The 20,852-nt window shown below is 48.9% G+C and overlaps 1 long non-coding RNA gene across 1 annotated transcript in view; it reads left to right on the forward strand.

Annotated features, from left to right (window-relative positions):
• The window catches only part of LOC136015977 (uncharacterized), a 31,773-nt gene that overhangs the window by 8,210 nt on the left and 2,711 nt on the right, over positions 1-20,852 (forward strand). Inside the window, exon 2 of the long non-coding RNA XR_010613417.1 lies at positions 28-162. This is a non-coding gene — a long non-coding RNA (uncharacterized LOC136015977). The remainder of the gene's footprint in view (positions 1-27; positions 163-20,852) is intronic.

Raw genomic sequence — 20,852 nt, forward strand, 5'->3', positions numbered from 1 at the left:
CATGTATCTACTGCTCTTTCGGTTTAGGTTATGATGCCCTGAGCTATTCTGTGGAAAGTAATGACAAATGGAGCGGGAGACAGCTACTGCAAACGGATGAGAACGCGACTGATGTCCCAGAGGAAGGAGGGCAGCCGTATGTCAGAAATTGCACTGAACCAGGTAGGAATGAAAGTTACTTCAGGCTCCTCAGTCTTACAGTTGACTTTCTCACCTCCAGGTATCTGTGTTGGCATCGCCTTTACTGCCACAAACTTGCACTTACTAATTTTTAAGTCAATAAACATGGATGTTGTTTTTCTTTTGTGCATGCAATGTATGGGTACTGCAAATTCCCTGAGCAGCCAGGGCCCAGAGGAGGACTTGCTGTCAGCTGGAATACAGGACAATGTTTAATACATACTAATAGCCAAATGCTGAGATCATAAGCAGCATGTCTTCTGTGGTTCTTGCATAAACACTGCGTGCGGTTCTAGCAGTGGGGTTTGCATAGTGACGATGTGTGTTTATAGGATTATTACCTGAGAAATCAGTAGGTAGTCACATATTTAGTGCAAGTACCTCCATCAGCAACGGGCCCAAAGAAACCCAGTCTTCTGTAGCTTGAGGTTGGGTTGATCTGCTGATGAGAAATAGGGCTTAGTTTGCAACGTGGCTTTTTCTTCAGGGAGGGTCCTTAGCAGGGTCCTCTTCATCTCCTTGACTCCTTGTCCTGGGTTCAGCTTAAACCAGGGCACTCCTGTTTTTATGGAACTTGTGTCCCAGCTCCTCGGGGATCTGCCTGCAGCTGGGGTTAAGGCACACTGGTGCTGGTATTTAACTGTAGGAGAGGAGCTGATGTGCTTTTGTACTTGCCTTCCCTGAGCCATATGGGGTTCTTTGTCAGTGTTTTGTACTTGTTCTGAAAGAGCCCCCTCTGTTTAGAGGGGTGTTTCCTGTCCCTTAGTTAAAAGGAAAAATCACTGCCAATCCTGTTCAAAAAAATTTTGTGGATGATGGAAAAAAAGAATAAGATAGGGAGTCTTCAATTTGCATCCAGTCGATTGCATTATTTTTATTTCAACCCAAATATGTGTCATCATAATAGATAGCTATTAAAAGAGAAATTTTTATAAGGACTGCTCAGTCCTTTCTTTTCAAAGCAGAGCTTGGATGTTATTTCCTCACAGTTCAGGGAGGGAAGGGAAAGGTGTTCCTTTTCTCTTCAGGACTTATGTAGGTTACGTGTCCCAAGAGAAATTGCAACAAATACAGTTCTTGCTGTGCTTCTCTGCCTATAATTTTTCCTCCGGTATAATCCTTAATAACAGTTCTGGACAGATGGATGATTATAATCTTTTTAGCCAGAAAAAAACAGTACAGAAATTCTTCTTATTCCATTTTTCTTTTGTTTGCATATCTCCCATATAGTGCAGATCCAGTCTTACAGTCTCACATCAGCATCTGTAGTAATCTGGGTACATCAGCACCTGCTATCTCACCATCCTCATCAGCTCTTTCTGCTGCTTTCCCCAAATGGAGTGGCCTATAGAAAACATTTGGGATTTTATCCGTGGTGTGTGGGGGTGTTTTTCTCCCCCTTTTCCAGAAGAGAACATGGTAATTATTAAGCACGTTGTGTAGTGTTTCAGGAGAGAAGAAGTAGGAACGCATTGGTGAATTTCTGTTTGTAATCTGAATTGTCATGCGTTACAGCAGAATACATTCTGTAATAGCAAAGTGACTGAAAAGAAAACAGAAGCAACAAAGTTCAGGTCCCATGTGTTGTTTTGTGGATTTCCTTTTGGACTGTTAGGGTGGTGGAAATGTCAGTCGTTAACGCTGGGATGGGTGGCAGGCAGAAGTGTTTGAGTTGTCTTGGTTGGAATGGGAGAGGGATGCTGTCTGTGGAAGTTACCTGTTGACTTCAGTGAACTGCATGTCATTGCAGAACACTTCAGTCCTGCTTTTCAGCAAGTGAAGTGAGTAGAAGAGCTGGTAGAAGCAATGCTGTAAATAGCATTGCTATGTTGTCTTGTTCTGAAGGGGTTCGTGCTGTATATGATAACTCCACATGAGAAAGCAAAGTGTGAGTTGTGCTCTAGGAAGAGTTTCAGAATTTCCCATTTTCACTGCAGCTCAGAATGGTGCCAGGTTTCTGAATCCAGCACAAAATGGATCGTGAGCCCATACAGCTTCATCCTGCTGCTCTCTTTCCTAGTGCTTAAGAGTGAAACAGCCATTCAGGAGATGAAATACGATGGTGATGGAGCTGAGGTCAGTCTAAACTAAAACAAGGTTAACCACTGCCACTGTAGGTTATAATCACGGTATAATCTGGTTTGTATTGGGGGGACCTTAAAACTCATGCAGTTCGAACCCCCTGCCATGGGCAGGGACACCTTTCACTAGAGCAGGTTAGGATGAGGGGACCTTTGGCATGGCTCCTAACAGCAGCCTTTGTGTTTAGAAGTGTAGAAAGTAGAGTGGTTCAAATCAGTGTATGGCTCTGACACTAATGATAGTTGCTGTTGATCGGAGCTGGTGGAAAGGTTGATCCACAGGCTTTTAGGGCAGCACAGTCTTTCCATGGCCAGGTTAGTGCTGGATGAGGCCCCTGGATGGCATTCAGCTCTGAAGTGACTATTGAAAGAGGCCTGAATGAGTGCAGCAGTGGAGAGACACAAGAGTTCCCCAGGCATGTCTGCGTTTGCCTTCTTCAAGTGCTCGCTTGTACAGTGCTGCTCGGGGAAATTGGGACAGTTTGGCTAAAATTGTGATGTTGCTTAGCACAACCCACCTGTGTTGTGTCACACAGCCCTCGGGTGCCTGTTGTTACTTGGGAATCAGCAGAGCTTAAACCTCCTCAGCATCCCCACAGGACGTGCGCTCATGTGCATTTGGCCTTCAGATGCTTTTCCTTCCCTTTGATGAGTATTGGTAGGAAAATGCTTCCTGAAAAGATGGGGTAATTTTCCTGCTTAGTTCCAAAATTAAGTTGCATAAACACCTGCGGCTCAGCAAAAGTGAGTGTTTAAGAAAGCAGTTTCACCTCTGCTGTTGGGGAGGGAAATGAAATGCCTCGTTTCGAAGTGTTCTGTGGGTTTTTGCAGCCCTTGCCTTCTGTGGTCTGTTGGCAGTAAACATGTTTTTGCATGCTAAAGGAAAGATTCTTTTTCTGTAAATGCACGTGGAGTTTTAGGAAGCCTGGCATCTCATTTCTGAACTGCTGGGTTCAGTTTCTAATGGTTTAGCCAGTGGGCTGTCTAGTGGCATGTAATCATCAGAACTGCTCCAAATGGCTTTGCCTGCTTTTCCTTTGAAACATACACTGTAGAAATATCACAGGGGTAAAATGGACTGAATGCAGCCTGGAGATTTTTTTTTTTCTGTGGGTTTTTTTGTTGTTGGGTTTTTTTGGGATGTTTTTTATCCTTCTGTAGTTTTCCACTCTGAAGCTGTTGCGGTTGGAGTGACAGTGTGGTCTTCTAGAGCAGGTACCTTCAAAGCACACTGCTCACTGTGTGCTACGTAGCCCCAGTTCACTGACCCCTGGGGAGTTTGAGCCCTGCAGCAGGGCTCTGGGAAATAAATCTGGCAAGGTTCAGTCTGGAGGGTGGCTGCTCCTGTCTCTGGATAGCAAATAAGAGGGGACTATGTTTGCTTTCAGAAAGCTGTTGAACTTGGCTGGTGCAGTGACTGTGTGGTAACCTTTCTGCTTGCACCCTTGCCCTCTCAGCGCTGATGGAGTTGGTGGTGTGCATCTGGCTTGGTTAAGGTCCAGCTCTGAGTGACTGGCTCCAGAAGCAGTTATAACCTGGTGCTTAGCTATGGATGATGTGTGCAGGAAAGAGCACTCCCCAAACAGTCAGGGATGTAGCAAGGCATGGCGAATGGATGAGGTGAAATCCCAGCCTCAAAGCACCCCTGTCTTTGTGATTGTACTAGATGCTGTGGGATCCGAGTATCTGCCAGAGTGCTTTGAAACGTCAGTTTAAGCCTCACTGCTGTGTGCCCTGTTAGCAGAAAGAAGCTGAGGAATATTCATTGTATGCTCTGCCCTGCACCTGTTGGCTGTGTTTGGTTGTGTTGAGCACTTGCGGACACAGAATGACAAAGCAGCCCCCTTTCTTTTCCAAAGAGCCTCTGGGTTCTCATCCCCTGTTGCCTTGTTTTCCAGTCCTGTGCTCATACCTACTTGATATTTGGGTGTTGAGGGTGATGGAGGCTTCTTCTTGTCCATAGGTAACACAGACTTCTTGCCTCTTGGCCTTTGTACCTGGAGGTAACATGCCAGTCTTCGACTCTTTTCTAATCATCCTTCTGCTTGTTGCCTCTGTAACATACAAGGAGTAGTATCTTTACAAACCTGGGTTTCGCTTTAGTGGGGTGCGGATGGGGTCGTATTTCCTTGCGATGGGAAATAGGGAGACACAGAAGACAAAATTCATCTGGAATTTCCCTGGAAAGATGCTGGAAGTAGCTGCTGGCAGAGTGAGCAAGGCTGCTCCTGCTCCGATGCTGCCAAGGTCAGGAAGGCCTTCTTCACCAGCAGATTACAGTATGCTCTGTGAAGAGTGATTCCTCCTCCCTTCTTTTTTTAACTCCTGTCTGAACCAAGCTGCAATTAAAAACCCCCCAAAGCCAAAACCCAACAGGACAGTCGCTTTCCCTCAAGCAAAATTCATTTTTCTTAGCAAAACGAAAACAAATTATTTTTGTTTGGGCAGTCAGAAACCCTTGCTCCCACTTGTTGAAACGCTGCAGAAACCAACTGCTGTGAGTTTAGTGACAAACTGTGCCCACGGAACATCACAAGGATGTTCTTCCCTCCCTCTGCTGTGAGAGCTTTGTGAATTTGGCAGGAATTTGTTCAAGCTGCTGCTCCCACACTCTGCTCCTGTCTGTTGGTTGCTGCCTTCCATTCTCCCTGCTACAAGGGGAGACTGGGCTGGGCTCAGGGTGTGACCCCTGTGGAGTGGGGGCTGAGAGGACTCCTGCACACCGTCATCCGCTTTAGTTTTGTTTGCCCCCCTTGGCGCTTTGCAGACAAGGTTGTCGCTTGTCCCAGGAGTCCTGTTCCTGGGCCTTGGGGTCTGCAGTGTGTTCTCCTGTGGTAAGAATGCAACCATGAGGTCTGGTGCTCTGGGAGCAGGGGTCCGTCACAGTGGTGCATTGTCGCTCTGGGAGGCTGCTGTGCCCCTGCTCGTGCCGAGCAGCACAGAAGGGCTTCATCAGCTCCAAACCTAAAGCATTTGAAAAGCTTGATGTTGGGTTGGAAGCTCAGAAACAGAACCAAACTCCATGCCTGCTGCTTCTAGGTTTGTGTGCTGGCACGGAGATGGGTTATCTCTTCCTGCCGTCAGGAAGGAGCGATGTCTTCCTGCCTGGAGCAGGGGCTGAAGTGATGATGCTGTCACCTGCCCTGAGAGTGGGTCTAGGGGACAAATGCCAGCGCTGGCAAAGCTCCTTGGCTGACATCAGCTTCGGAACTAAGTGTTGTCTTTGTGCAGGCTGCATGTCCCTGCGGTGGGTATCGGCTGTGGGGAGCCCATGGGGCAGCTGCTGGTCAGGAAAGAGCTCTTCCCGGCCGAGCCTGCCTCCTTGGGTTGGTGGAAGCATTGGGGATGATTTTCCTGTTCACATGTGTTGGCCGTGGGCTGTGCACAAAGGCAGCAAGTGCAGGCAGTTACAGCGCTGGGCTGGAGCATGTGTGCCTGGCTCCCTTCTCATTAGCTCTGTGGTTGGTTGGGTTTTGGCAGCTGGAGCATGTTTCTGGAGCCAAGTTCAGACCCAGGTGCAATTGGGTCAGCAGAGACATGCGCACACCATGTCCCTGCTATTTACACCCCATGTCGAAGGTAGGACAGGTCTTGTTGGACACAGGGGAGAGCGTGACTTGATTTTGATTACAGATGCTCTCATCAGCCTGTGCCAGAGCAGTTGACCTGTGAAAGCTGTGAAGAGCTGCAAGGAATACATAAAGATAAGTTGAGCTGCTGGAAACTGCTCTGCTGCTTGGTTATTCATGCAGTGAGGTGTTTGGAGGGTATTTCCCACCTTTCTGACTCTTGGAATGGTTTCTCAGGCTCCAGGAACTCTCTGTACACATCGGAGCAATGTCTCCTCTCTCGATGCTCTCTGCACACATCGGAGCAGTGTCTCTGCTCTCTGTGCTCTCTGCACGCATCGGAGCAATGTCTCTGCTCACAGTGCTCTCTGTACACGTCAGAGCAATGTCTCTGCTCACAGTGCTCTCTGTAAATGTCTCTGCTCTCAGTGCTCTCTGTACACGTCAGAGCAACGTCTCTGCTCTCAGTGCTCTCTGTACACGTCGGAGCAACGTCTCTGCTCTTGGTGCTCTCTGCATATGTCAGAACAATGTCTCCTCTTGATACTTTCTGTACATGTCAGAGCAATGTCTCTGCTCTCGGTGCTCTCTGCACACATTGGAGCAATGTCTCTGCTCTCAATTCGCTCTGTACACGTCAGAGCAATGTCTCTGCTCTCAGTGCACTTAGAGGTTTTCTTTTTTAAAATTTATTTTTTTTCTTGCAATGAAATAGAATGAGAATTGATTTTCCTGCCTGGAGAAAGGTTTAATCCAGCTGGTGTCAGTGCCAGGGTCAGTGTGCCACCAAATGGGTGCCATTGGTGAGAACTTCAGTGACCAGCAGATCCTTGGACTTAGCAGGGAAGGATTATGCCAAGAAATGTTAACAGGGAGGAGCTATTTAACATTGCAGAAGCTGGCCAGGGGAGTGGAAAATCCAACATCTCTTTCCCATTCAGAACAAGGAGGGTGTCTTACTCAATAACACGCTGTGTCACGTGCAGGACACTACCAGGCACAAAAAGAGCAAATAAAGGAGGATAAGAAAGGATGACTCTTCCTGCCTTTCCCAGGGAACGTCCTCAAAAGTAATTTGTCTTATTTCAGCTTCGAGGACTAAGGTGATGTTTTAATGAGGTGTGGTGGTGGTTTAACAAAGTGGCCATCAGGTCATGGAGGGGATCCTGCCCCTCTGCTGCGTTATGGGGAGACCCCCCTTCCAGTCCTCATCCAGCTCGGGGGCAGCAGCACAAGAGGGACATGGAGAGGTTGGAGCGAGTTCAGAGGAAGCCATAGAGATTCTGCGAGGGCTGGAGCAGCTCTGCTCTGGAGCCAGGCTGAGAGAGCTGGGCTGGGGCAGCCTGGAGAAGAGAAGGCTCCTGAAGGGGAGACCTGAGAGCAGCTCCAGTGCCTAAAGGGGCTGCAGGGAACGTGGAGAGGGGCTTGGGACAAGGGCCTGTAGGGACAGGCCAAGGGGAATGGCTTGAACCTGCCCGAGGGGAGACTGAGCTGAGCTCTTAGGCAGAAGCTCTTCCCTGTGAGGGTGCTGAGGCTGGCACAGGGTGCCCAGAGAAGCTGTGGCTGCCCCATCCCTGGCAGTGTTAAGGGCCAGGCTGGACACAGGGGCTTGGAGCAAGCTGCTCCAGTGGAAGGGGTCCTTGCCACAGGCTCCCTGTCCCAGCTCCAGGTTGGAGCTGGATGAGCTTTGGGGTCCCTTCCAACCCAAACCAGTCTGGGATTCTGTGACACCAGCTGGGTAATGGTGGTTGATAGGTGGCAAGCAGGAGCCCTTGGAAGCCAGATGTTCTCACACGTTGTGCCGATGCAGCGATGCACATGAGTGGGCTGAGAGCTGTGGTCCTGCCCTTCCTACCACGGCGAGGGGCTGCATGCTGCAGTGCAGTAGTGGAATGATCACCCACAGGAGCCTCACAGTGCCCCTGGCGTCTGGGCTGGCTGTGCACGTGTGCACACATGGTGCTCCTTGGCTGCAGTGTCAGAGCATCAGCCCCAGGCTTATTGGCACTGCAGAGCTCCTCGCTCTGGGCTTGCTTTGTGACTTGGACTTGCTGCTGTGTTTATAGCCATGCTTGGCTGCTCTGGTGGTGAAGCTGAGCGAGGCACATGGTTGAGTCAGCCTCGGTGCTGGGTTGTGCCTGTGCCATGGGTTTGCTGGGGTTTGCTTTTGGGCTGTGTCTGGCAGTGCTGGGTTGTAGGGCCTCTTTGAAATGCAAGGTGGTCACAGGTACTTTCTTGTGATGCTTTAGTCATCTGAGGCAGCAGCGGCCCAAGCATCACTCAGTGGCACTGGTGTGTAGGTGAGCGTACCACGGGACTATACCTTGACCACATGTTAAAGGGGAAAGTTGGAGCAATTGCTTTTTGCTGGGTATTTGAAGTCTCTGAACTGATCTCCAAATCGTGCAATTCTGTGGAAAATGGAGCTCCCTGTGCACATGCAGGAGGCCGGTAGCATTCTTTTTGCTGAAATCTGCCAGTATTCCCGTGTGGCTATGTGTGTGACTTCAGGAGCTGAAGATCACAGAATTGCAGAGTGGTTTAGGTTAGAAAGGACCTTAAGGTCACCCAGTTCCACCCCTCTGCCATGGGCAGGAACGCCTTGCACTAAACCATGTCATCCAAAGCTCTGTCTAGCCTGGCCTTGAATACTGCCAGGGATGGAACAGACACAGCTTCTCTGGGCACCCTGTGCCAGCGCCTCAGCACCCTCACAGGGAAGAGCTTCTGCCTTATCTCCAGCCTGAACTTCCCCTGTTTCAGTCTGAATCCATCACCCCTTGTCCTATCACTGCAGTCCCTGATGAAGAGCCCCTCTCCAGCATCCTTGTAGCCCCCTTCAGACACTGGAAGCTGCTCTGAGGTCTCCATGCAGCTTCTCTTCTCCAGGCTGAACAGCCCCAATGTTCTCAGCCTGTCTTTATATGGAGAAAAGTAATACAAGCTGTGTGATTAAAATCAAGTGGTGGCAGTGCTCTTTCCCAGTTCATCCTTGGTGTGTTCTCTTGCATTGATGAAACAAAAGAATCGGAGAAGGGAGGGGAGCTGAGTGGAAAAGCAACAAAGTAAAACCCGGATCCCAAACCCAGCATCACCTCTATGGTCTGTAGGCAGAGGAAGGGTGGTCAGCTCCTGTGAACCCATAGTGCCCTCATCAGAAAGCTGCTGTTTTTGCAGAATACATCATTGCATGGGTATCAAACCACTGTAATTAAACTACTGCTTGTTCAAATAGAAAAGAAACTCATTAGACCCACTGGCTCCTGGATTATGAGTATTCAGCCTCCAGCCCTTGGCATCGCAGCGTGGCCGAGATGTGCACTGGTAGTCTGCAAAATCTCACCTACTGGGACTCGTTTGCTTCAGTGGTGATACTTGTGACTAGTGTGTTCCCACTGTAATTGTTTCTGTTGGAAATCACTATTGTCATATGCTGCTATGCAGTAGAGGCATTGCAGAGTGTTTATGGAAGATTTGTATGTCATGCTGGGTGTTCAGTGAAGAACACCAAGGGATAATTCACTGTTGCTACCCAGGAAGAATGTTAATAGTCTTGAGAAATAATGACAAGACAAAAAAGTAATAATCCTGCAGAGAGCACAGAACAGATCTTAACCTGTACACCTGCTGCTATCAAAGACACAGGAGGACAGCATTGGAGAGCCAGTCAGAAGCACAACCCAGTTTGCATGGTAGCTCTTCCTAGCATCCCATTTATCTAGTTGGTGTGCTGTAGGCTGCCAATGAGCTTTACTGACAAAACCTGAAATAGGGAATGCTGGACGTGGGTTTGCCAACCAGGGGAATTTAGCAGTAACAGTGGTGAGAGCACACAGGTGCAGTAACCCCCATAGTTCAGGTTCACATCTGGTACCTTGAAGAGATTGTTTAGTGCAGATAATTTCTTACTGCTTCAACCCTTTGTTCCTCTTTTCATCCCTGTCCCTCCAGCTCCACAGCCAAGTGGATTTGCCAAAACTCAAACTTTAGACTCTTGTATCTCAGTGTTTTGTTAACGTTAGGCTGCTTAGTTATTTAGTGTTTGAAGTACTGTGCAAGGGCTTAGGAGAGAAAAGTGCTCAGCTGTGGACCATGCAAGATAGGCATAGATAGGGCTATGGCTTCTGATCTCTCTTTCTGGTCTTCATTAGGCTGTAATGAAGTGACCCAGCTGCAAGCTGCTAGTGACCATTTAGTGACCTGTTCTCTAGGGATGGCTGATCCAGCAGCCTTTGGCTGATGCTAACGGTTGTCTAGATATGAAATACTGACTGCTACCCCCTGTGGTGAGAAAGCTTTGCCTTATACATGCTTATACTAAAGATCTGCGAGACTGGTAACTTGGAGCATGGCACTGCAGGCACTGGGCTGCATGCAGCCCACACATGGTGGCTCTGCATGGAGAGGGATGGCAGGAGGGCACCATGCTGGCATGCTTGTTCCTCTGCTGAGGGGACATGGAGCCCATGGAGCTGTGCCTGCAGGAGCAGCTTCTCATCCCTCTCAAAGATCAAAACACCCTTGTGGCCATCCTTGGGGTGAAGCCTCTGGTGCCTGAGGACCCGCACACTGAAGTGTGCTCCCTGTGGGTATCCTGGTCATGGACTGCTCTGGAGCATGCTGAGAGCTTGGAATTGGTTTTGCTGTTTTATGGACTTGCCAAACAGGTTAAAAATAGACATGGAGAGCGCTTACCTGATGTAAAGCTGTTCTCTTTTATCCCTGTCTGAAGTTCTTTTCAAAACCAGTGATCCGTCTGGATAAAACACAGGTTTCGAGCTGGGAGCTTGTGGGGTTCCAGTCTTATTTGATGGAGTGGCTGCAGTAAAAATAAATGTAGTTTTAAGAAGAAAGGAAAAAATGAGGTAGAGCGCAGCCCTTTTGCATTGGAACACAAATATTCCCTGAACCAGCTGATGGATCATGTTTGCACACATACTTCATGGAGGACAAACAATTTTTCAGCTACATCATCTCTGAAGAAGCTGCCTACTGGAAAAAATGCAGGTAGAAAATACCAGCATTCTTCACAAAGAGGGGGGAAAATACTTTCTTAAGTACATCATCAGCCAGTAACTGCGTTTATTGTAGCAAGAATCCATGTTGAGAGTAACAGCAGTGGATGGAGGGCCCTTGTGTCTCTATCTTTATTTTTTCCCCTCTGAAGTAACTTTAAGATGCCCAGAAATTGTCTCAGTTTTGTTTTCTTGGGTTTTTTTGTTTTGTTTTGTTTTTTTGGTTGGCTGGTTGGTTGTAGGTGTTTTGTTCTTTCTACCTGGAGAAGGGAGACTTGAACTTCCTTGAACTTCTAGTAAGCCTGGGCTGCTCCTTTGGTTAAATTGTGTTGTGGAAAATGTGGAGGAGAGGTTTATGACACTGAAGAGGAACATTTGCTTCCAAATATTTGCGTTTAAAAGGTGTTAAGAAGCCACACAGGACTTGAGACATGAATAGATAACTTTCTGAACAGGGTTTTACTTCTCTGACACCTGAGGATGCCAGGCAGCTGGAGTGCATTGCATCACTGTAGTAGTTTGAAAAGTCTTCTGTGAAGCCCAAGATCTGACTCTCTAAGGAGGAGGTGGACAAGTTGTTGAGTCAGGCTTGCTTCTTTGGAAGGGAATGCTGGGTATGGGAAGCAGGACTATTGCAGGTTTTTGGGTTGGCAGCTGGGAAGAACCACTGTGGGCCTCTGGTGATGCAGGTCCATGCCAGTGGTGGCCTCTTGCCCTGCCCATATGCTGCAGGCTCCCCGAGTCCTCTCTGTGCCTTGGTGGCAGAATGGCACAGCTCATGCTGGCTGGCAGCACGGCCATGGTTGGGCTGTGCTGATGAAGAGCACACTCTAAAGAGTTAGTACCAGGCAAAACCTGTGAATTTCAAGTGACTGTGTTCATATGTTCTGGACTGTCTGAGGGTGCTGAGGCGCTGGCACAGGGTGCCCAGAGAAGCTGTGGCTGCCCCATCCCTGGCAGTGCTCAAGGCCAGGTTGGACACAGGGGCTTGGAGCAAGCTGCTCCAGTGGAAGGGGTCCCTGCCCGTGGCAGGGGTTGGAGCTGGAGGAGCTTTAGGGTCCCTTCAACACCAGCTGGGATTCAGTGATCTTCCTGATCAAATCAGTGACTGATGCTTACTTGGCAGATGTGAGCTGCTCAATGCAGTGTGGCCTCAGGACGTTACTGAGGTACAAATAACGGCTCACAGCTATAGTAAAAGTAAATGTGTACCAGATGTAGATGTTCTAGATTGGCCAGATACCAGGATAGTTGATTTTTTTATACACCTGAATTATTATTCTGTCATGGTAAATGCAAATTGTCCACTTAAGCATTTAAAAATATATTGCTGTGTTTTTGTGAAATGTCACAGTTCTCCGCAGCATCCTTTTCCCACCCAGGCCCTATTCTGTGAACACGCTTCCTGCAGGGTTTTGTTGTGCTGCTCGTTTTCCCCAGTGAGTGACACTGGCTTTTAAAATATTTTGGAGCTCAGAACAGATGGAAGCTCTCCCAGGGCTGCAGAAGCCTGCAAGCCATGGCTGTGCTGCAGCACAAGCACGGAGCTGGGGACAGGACTTCTGAATCCCTTCTGTCTCCTGACAGTATGAAGAGATCAAGTTGTCTACCTGGGGGCAGACTCTGGGCAGATCTTTAGGTGGTGTAAGTGTGATGGGCTCTGCTGGCTTACATCAAGTGATGGTTTAGCCCTTGATGACACAAAGTGTTCAGTGTCCATTTGCGCAGGTAGGACAGTCCCTCGTGCGGAACTGGAGCAAGGAGAGTTCTGTAGGACCACAGCCAAGTATCCTGTGCCACCACGTTGTTTCCTCCTTCCTAAAGCAGGGGAGGGATGTGGCAGCAGCATCTGCAGCTCCAGCACTTGGTGATGCCTTTGGGCTTTGCTGGTGTGAGGGTTTTGTGTGTATCCAGCCGATCCTGCTCTGTCTGTCATGAGTCCAAAGCACCAAGGGGAAGTGGCTGGGGCTCGGTGCTCTTGGGCATCTTGCAGGTGTATTTTGCTCCTAGTATGGCTTTCAGTGGTCTGCTTAACCTGTGTACCTTCCAGCAGCTCATAGAATCACAGAATCAGTAATGGTTGGAAAAGACCTTTTAAGCTCATCCAGTCCAACTGTTCCCCAGCACTGCCAAGGCCACCACTGACCCATGGCACTGAGAGCCTTGTGTGTGAACACTTCGAGGGTGATTCCACCACTTACTCCAGCCTATTGCAGAGTTCTTCCAGTTTGGATCCCTGTGACGGTTCGGGATGATGTGTGACTTGCAGGACTGTGCTGGCTTTCACTTTCACCCTTGTCAAAACAAACAAACTCTTGTAGTTTTGCAGTACCCTAAAACCAGCCCAAGTACCAAGGCAGAGGCAGACATTGCCGGTGCGAGGTTAGAGGCTGAAATGTAAGATCGGCCTTTCCAACATCACCTGCTTTCACTGCAGCCTGCGGTGGTGTGGCCATCCTGGCATTGCCTCCAGGGAACCCGGCACGGATCAGGGTGGCCTTAAAGATGAGAGGAAAATGTTTGGTTGTTAAAATGTTTTCCCAGGGAAGTTGTGATGCCCAGGGAGGTTGTGGGTGCTCCATCCCTGGCAGTGTTCAAGGCCAGGTTGGATGAAGCCTTGGGTGGGATGGTTTAGTGTGAGGTGTCCCTGCCCATGGCAGGGGGGTTGGAACTGGATGATCTTGAGGTCCTTTCCAACCCTAACGATTCTATGATTCTATGAAAAATTTTGCAGTTGTGATCCCAAGGGATTTGGGAATGGGGTCATTGGTTTGTGCCTGTAACACCCACTGTCCCTGGGATGGGCGATGTGCTTCCTCTTCCCGTTAAAAATGTTACATGTGGTTATGTATCTTGAATTACGATCTTCATATGATACTGGTTTGTCAATGTTTTAAACCCTCAAATTCTGGTTCAGGTTATACAGGGTTAGATACTCCACCTCCAGCAAGCCTCCAAGAATCTGCTTTGATGTTTCGTGTTCCAGTGACTTGTGCAAAGTTTCTGATTAAAGCACATGGAGGACCGCTTCTTCCAAGCTCAGGATCGGAGCGTCCCAATGAGTAGGAAGTCAAGTAAGGGATCTAGGAGACCGGCGTGGTTAAACAAGGAGCTGCTGGGCAAACTCAAGTGGAAAAGGAGAATCTATGGATTATGGAAGGAGGGGCTGGCCGCTTGGGAGGAATATAGGACAGTTGTTAGAGGATGTAGGGAGGCAATTAGGACAGCTAAGGCCTCCTTGGAACTCAATCTTGCTAGTCGGGTTAAAGACAATAGAAAGGGCTTCTTCAAATACATAGCAAATAAAACTAAAACAAGAGGCAATATAGGCCCACTGCTGAACGAAGTGGGTACCCTGGAGACAGAGGATATAAAGAAGGCAGAGGTGCTGAATGCCTTCTTTGCCTCTGTCTTTACTCCTGCAGACTCTCCCCGAGGGCCCCGGATTTCTATAGCCCCAGAAGGAGTCAGGACAAAGGAGGAGTTTGCTTTGGTAGATGAGGATTGGGTTAGGGATCAGCTATGCAAACTGGACATCTGTAAATCGATGGGTCCGGATGGAATGCACCCACGGGTGCTGAGGGAGCTGGCGGAGGTCATTGCTAGGCCACTTTCCATCATCTTTGGTAAGTCGTGGGAAACGGGCGAGGTGCCTGAGGATTGGCGGATGGCAAAGGTCACACCAATCTATAAGAAGGGCAAGAAGGAGGACCCGGGTAATTATAGACCGGTCAGCCTTACCTCCATCCCTGGAAAGATGATGGAACAACTTATTCTTGACTCCATCACTAGGCATATCAAGGATGAGGGGGTCATTAAGAACAGCCAACATGGTTTTATGAGGGGGAAGTCATGTATGACCAACCTTATAGCCTTCTATGAGGAAGTGACTAGGTGGAGGGATGATGGTAGAGCGGTAGATGTAGTTTTTCTTGATTTCAGTAAGGCATTTGATACTGTCTCCCACAGCATCCTCATAGATAAGCTAAGGAAGTGTGGGCTTGACGATCAAGTAGTGAGGTGGATCGAGAACTGGTTGAAAGGAAGAAGGCAGAGAGTTGTGGTCAATGGCGCAGAATCTAGCTGGAGGTCTGTGACTAGTGGAGTTCCTCAGGGGTCGGTGCTGGGACCGGTGCTGTTTAATATTTTCATCAATGACCTGGATGAGGGAACTGAGTGCACCCTCAGCAAGTTTGCTGATGACACAAAACTGGGAGGAGTGGCTGACACACCAGAGGACTGTGCTGCCATTCAGCGAGACCTGGACAGGCTGGAGAGTTGGGCGGGGAGAAACTTGATGAAATTTAACAAGGGCAAGTGTAGAGTCTTGCATCTGGGGAAGAACAACCCCATGGACCAGTACAGGTTGGGGGTTGACCTGCTGGAAAGTAGTGAAGGGGAAAGGGACCTGGGGGTCCTGGTGGATAGGAGGATGACCATGAGCCAGCAATGTGCTCTTGTGGCCAAGAAGGCAAATGGCATCTTAGGGTGCATTAGAAAGGGAGTGGTTAGTAGGTCAAGAGAGGTTCTCCTCCCCCTCTACTCAGCCTTGGTGAGGCCGCATCTGGAATATTGCGTCCAGTTCTGGGCCCCTCTGTTCAAGAAGGACAGGGAATTGCTTGAAGGAGTCCAGCGCAGAGCCACAAAGATGATTAAGGGAGTGGAACATCTCCCTTATGAGGAGAGGCTGAGGGAGCTGGGTCTCTTTAGCTTGGAGAAGAGGAGACTGAGGGGTGACCTCATCAATGTTTACAAATATGTGAAGGGTAGGTGTCAGGATGATGGAGCTAGGCTTTTTTCAGTGATATCCAGTGATAGGACAAGGGGCAATGGGTGTAAACTGGAACATAGGAAGTTCCACGTTAACATCAGGAAGAACTTCTTTTCTAAGCAAACTAGTGGGTCATGGGGTTTTGCTTGGAGTCCAGGGGAGGAAGGAAGTTGACACGGACAGGGTGAAAAAGGGCTGTTGGAGAAGCGTTTGATGGTTTATAAGCCATGGAAAAGGGAAGTCTGGGATTGAAATGGAAATGGAGTCCTAGCTGTAGCAGGTTCTCTAGCTCAGGTGATTTTGTGAGGGCTTATGCTATTTTAAAGGGTGACTTCAGCAAGCATGTGTTGAAATAGAAAATGCTTTAAAGGATTCTCAGGTTTTGTGAGGTTCTGCATAGCTCGGAGAATTACCCATTGGATTTGAAGGGTGCTGGCTGTGGAAGGCACTGCCTTTTACTTGGACTTTAAACCTGGAAATAGAAAACCTCGGTGGTCTATGATGCAGGCTATGCTGTTGCTGTAGTTCACATCTCCTGGGCCAGGCTTTGCGTTTGCCTCCACTGTGCCCCTTCCCTGTGCCTGCAGCACCCCTGTGTTACTCCTGCGGGCGAATGGACACCTTCCCCATCCCTGGCAGTGCTCAAGGCCAGGTTGGACACAGGGGCTTGGAGCAAGCTGCTCCAGTGGAAGGGGTCCCTGCCTGTGGCAGGGGCTGGAACTGGATGAGCTTTAAGATGCCTTCAACACAAACCAGGCTGGGGTATGATATGATTAAAGACTTGTCAGTGCTGAGTGGCCTCTTGTTTAATGCACAACAACTGCAAGGTGCAGGAGGTGGTGTTGGAGGGGCTGCTCGTTTGCATGGCCATGGCATGGCCACCACAGCTGGGCTTCCATCAAAGGGACCTTGTTATCAGGTGCCAAGCCCAAGCTGGTGGTGGGCAGGCGCAGGAGCAGCTCTCCTGGCATAACCCCTTTTGCTACTCCAGGCCTTTCAAGGAGCCTTCCCAACATGAGTTTGGTCTTATTTTAAAGCCTCTTTGTGCTGCCAGAAGGGTAGAAGGAATATGCCTGATAATGAAGAAAATCAGGCAAATGATTGTAGGCATGTGCTTTACGGTTTGGTGGGTCTGTGGTACTTTGCAGGTTGAAGATGGATGTGGAAACAAGGGCCTCAAGCCTTGATTTAAATTTCAGTGCCTTCAGGGGTGAAAGCTGATGTAACTCCAAGATCTGTCCCAGGACAAGTCTTTATATTAGACTTTCTGGTTTGAGTTTGTTATTTTTGAGCTAATACTGTTAAAGAAAAAAATAACATCTGGCCCTGTGTTACAAACGGGATTTTTGTTGCTTGTTTTTCAGTTCTTGCCAGTAGTAAGTATTTAAAAATCAAAGGTCCACATTTTCCACTGATGTAAATTATTTCTGGCTCCACTGACTTCACTGAGCTTACACTAGTTTTAAATGACCAAGGATCTCATACAACATCCTGAGTCAAGATTTGATGCAGTCAGGATGGAGTCTTTATCATCTGTCATTTGCATTTTAAGCAGTGCTTAATTGTATAGCTTTTATACACAGACACGTGCATAAACTCACTTATGCACAGAGTAATGAATTTATATATTAATGCTGAAGCAGTTTAATTGAGTGCGCAGCAGTGGGTAAAATAAAAGTATTTAATTAAAATGGATTTCTTTTTTTCCGTGGACTGCATAAAGAATTTTCCAGACTAGATATTGGTTACCCACATATGTGAGCTCCTCATGATTTCCTTGCTGTCCCCATTAGGAGATGGAAGGGGGGTTATTTATCATCCCTGTCAGTGTTCAAGGCCAGGTTGGACACAGGGGCTTGGAGCAAGCTGCTCCAGTGGAAGGGGTCCCTGCCCGTGGCAGGGGTTGGAGCTGGGTGAGCGTTAAGGTCCCTTCAACCCAAACCACTCTGGGATTCTGTGGTTTTCTTTCTTGGCTCTCTGGCAGAAGGGTGAGTGGCTCTTTTGCTGCCTGGTGCTGGTGGGGGGTGAGGAGGGGGTAAGGAAGAGAGCTCCCTCTTTGGTCCAGGCTCTCCAGAAAGATTTGCATTCAGGATGGGATCAAGGTCTTTTGTGCTAGCTGTGATAAAACCACTCGGGAAGAGAAATCCCCTGTGCTGCTCTCCCTGCATCCATAGTCACTAAAGTGAGTGGTTGGAGTTTTGGCTGCAGTTTGCAGCATGGGAAGCCTCTCTGTGTTTCATGTTTGCTAAGCCAAAGTTCATGGGAGGTTTTCAGATTTATTTTCTTTTATTTCTGTCCCAAATTTCCATACTTTAGGAGATTGTCAAATATCCTAGAATTTCAGGATAGCGTCTGAAAGTGCTGAGGGAGCTGGCGGAGGTCATTGCTAGGCCACTTTCCATCATCTTTGGTAAGTCGTGGGAAATGGGCGAGGTGCCTGAGGATTGGCGGATGGCAAAGGTCACACCAATCTATAAGAAGGGCAAGAAGGAGGACCCGGGTAATTATAGACCGGTCAGCCTTACCTCCATCCCTGGAAAGATGATGGAACAACTTATTCTTGACTCCATCACTAGGCATATCAAGGATGAGGGGGTCATTAAGAGCAGCCAACATGGTTTTATGAGGGGGAAGTCATGTATGACCAACCTTATAGCCTTCTATGAGGAAGTGACTAGGTGGAGGGATGATGGTAGAGCGGTAGATGTAGTTTTTCTTGATTTCAGTAAGGCATTTGATACTGTCTCCCACAGCATCCTCATAGATAAGCTAAGGAAGTGTGGGCTTGACGATCAAGTAGTGAGGTGGATCGAGAACTGGTTGAAAGGAAGAAGGCAGAGAGTTGTGGTCAATGGCGCAGAATCTAGCTGGAGGTCTGTGACTAGTGGAGTTCCTCAGGGGTCGGTGCTGGGACCGGTGCTGTTTAATATTTTCATCAATGACCTGGATGAGGGAACTGAGTGCACCCTCAGCAAGTTTGCTGATGACACAAAACTGGGAGGAGTGGCTGACACACCAGAGGACTGTGCTGCCATTCAGCGAGACCTGGACAGGCTGGAGAGTTGGGCGGGGAGAAACTTGATGAAATTTAACAAGGGCAAGTGTAGAGTCTTGCATCTGGGGAAGAACAACCCCATGTACCAGTACAGGTTGGGGGTTGACCTGCTGGAAAGTAGTGAAGGGGAAAGGGACCTGGGGGTCCTGGTGGATAGGAGGATGACCATGAGCCAGCAATGTGCTCTTGTGGCCAAGAAGGCAAATGGCATCTTAGGGTGCATTAGAAAGGGAGTGGTTAGTAGGTCAAGAGAGGTTCTCCTCCCCCTCTACTCAGCCTTGGTGAGGCCGCATCTGGAATATTGCGTCCAGTTCTGGGCCCCTCTGTTCAAGAAGGACAGGGAATTGCTTGAAGGAGTCCAGCGCAGAGCCACAAAGATGATTAAGGGAGTGGAACATCTCCCTTATGAGGAGAGGCTGAGGGAGCTGGGTCTCTTTAGCTTGCAAAAGAGGAGACTGAGGGGTGACCTCATCAATGTTTACAAATATGTGAAGGGTAGGTGTCAGGATGATGGAGCTAGGCTTTTTTCAGTGATATCCAGTGATAGGACAAGGGGCAATGGGTGTAAACTGGAGCATAGGAAGTTCCACGTTAACATCAGGAAGAACTTCTTTACTGTAAGAGTGACAGAGCACTGGAACAGGTTGCCCAGGGGGGTTGTGGAGTCTCCTACACTGGAGATATTCAAGGCCCGCCTGGACAAGTTCCTGTGTGATGTACTGTAGGTTACCCTGCTCTTGCAGGGGGGTTGGACTAGATGATCTTTTGAGGTCCCTTCCAACCCTTGGGATTCTGTGATTCTGTGATTCTGTGAAAGCCAGAAGATACTGGTACTTATGTGACAAGAGCAGCACTTCCGAAGTTACCTGCGTAGCAGTGGTTGTGCATCCTGCTGCAGGAAAGAAATGCTTCAGAACATACACTTACATATACATGTGAATCACTGAATCCCAGCCTGGTTTGGGTTGAAGGGACCTTGAAGTACACCCAGCTCCAACCCCTGCCACGGGCAGGGACCCCTTCCACTGGAGCAGCTTGCTCCAAGCCCCTGTGTCCAACCTGGCCTTGAGCACTGCCAGGGATGGGGCAGCCACAGCTTCTCTGGGCACCCTGTGCCAGCGCCTCAGCACCCTCCCAGGGAAGAGCTTCTGCCTAAGAGCTCAGCTCAGTCTCCCCTCGGGCAGGTTCAAGCCATTCCCCTTGGCCTGTCCCTACAGGCCCTTGTCCAAAGCCCCTCTCCAGGTTTCTTGAGGTCCTCTTCAGGTGTTGGAAGACCTGAGCCTTTATCTGTGTGCATAAAAAGAGAGATGGGATTAAAAAAGAGCAGTTGTGACCAGTGTATATGTAACCCAAGATAATTCTGAGCCTGCATCCTGATGAATACAGAACCCAGGCTCCTGGTGATGGACAGGCAGGTGCTGACTGGCTGAATGACTTCTTATTAGCACTCATTAATAGTCTGACTGGAGAGTTAGCTTCTGTGCTGATGACTGACTTCCCGGTGACCTGAGCACTGCGATGCTCTGTCCATCCGCAGCTGGGCAAGCTCACCGTGTCCTGGCTTAGTGACATTATGTGCTGAAGCCTCTTGGTAATTACCCACCACACCAGCTTCATCTCCTCAAGGGCTGTTATTAGTCATGAGCAGAGATGCTGTCTTTCCATCACTTAATGGATGGGAGAAGAAAAGGAAAGGAGGAGGTGATAATTGTTTTGTGTTAAAACAGGGATAATTACTGCTATAGAATTCCGATAGAAAACAAAGCAGCCATTCATTATTCATCCTCGCAGCTCAAGTGTGCATGGGCAGAGTGGATTCAGGGCTTCCCTTGGGCTGGGCTGTAGCAGGGCAGTCGCTGGAGCCTGTGCTGAGCCCCTGTTGGCAGACGGCTCCCTCAGGAGGATGCTGTCCTGGGGTCCGTCTGGGCAGATGCCAGCAGACCTGCTGCTCCATCAAACCCAGCCTGTATGTGAGCTGTGCGCCTTGCGGGAGGCCTGCCTGTGTTCCTGACAAACCACTGCCTCAGCACCTCTGAAGAGGGCTCTGTGCTAGGAAGAGAGGTCTGGTCAGGCTGCAGGTCTGTCTGACACTCTCTTCTGGCTCCAGCTCTGTTTAGTGCCCCGCTTGTGGGGGAAAATGCCAGCATAGTGTGAGATGTATTTCCCAGTGGGATTTGGGTC

This window comes from Lathamus discolor, chromosome 5 (genome assembly GCF_037157495.1).
Source record: "Lathamus discolor isolate bLatDis1 chromosome 5, bLatDis1.hap1, whole genome shotgun sequence".
NCBI lineage: Eukaryota > Metazoa > Chordata > Aves > Psittaciformes > Psittacidae > Lathamus > Lathamus discolor.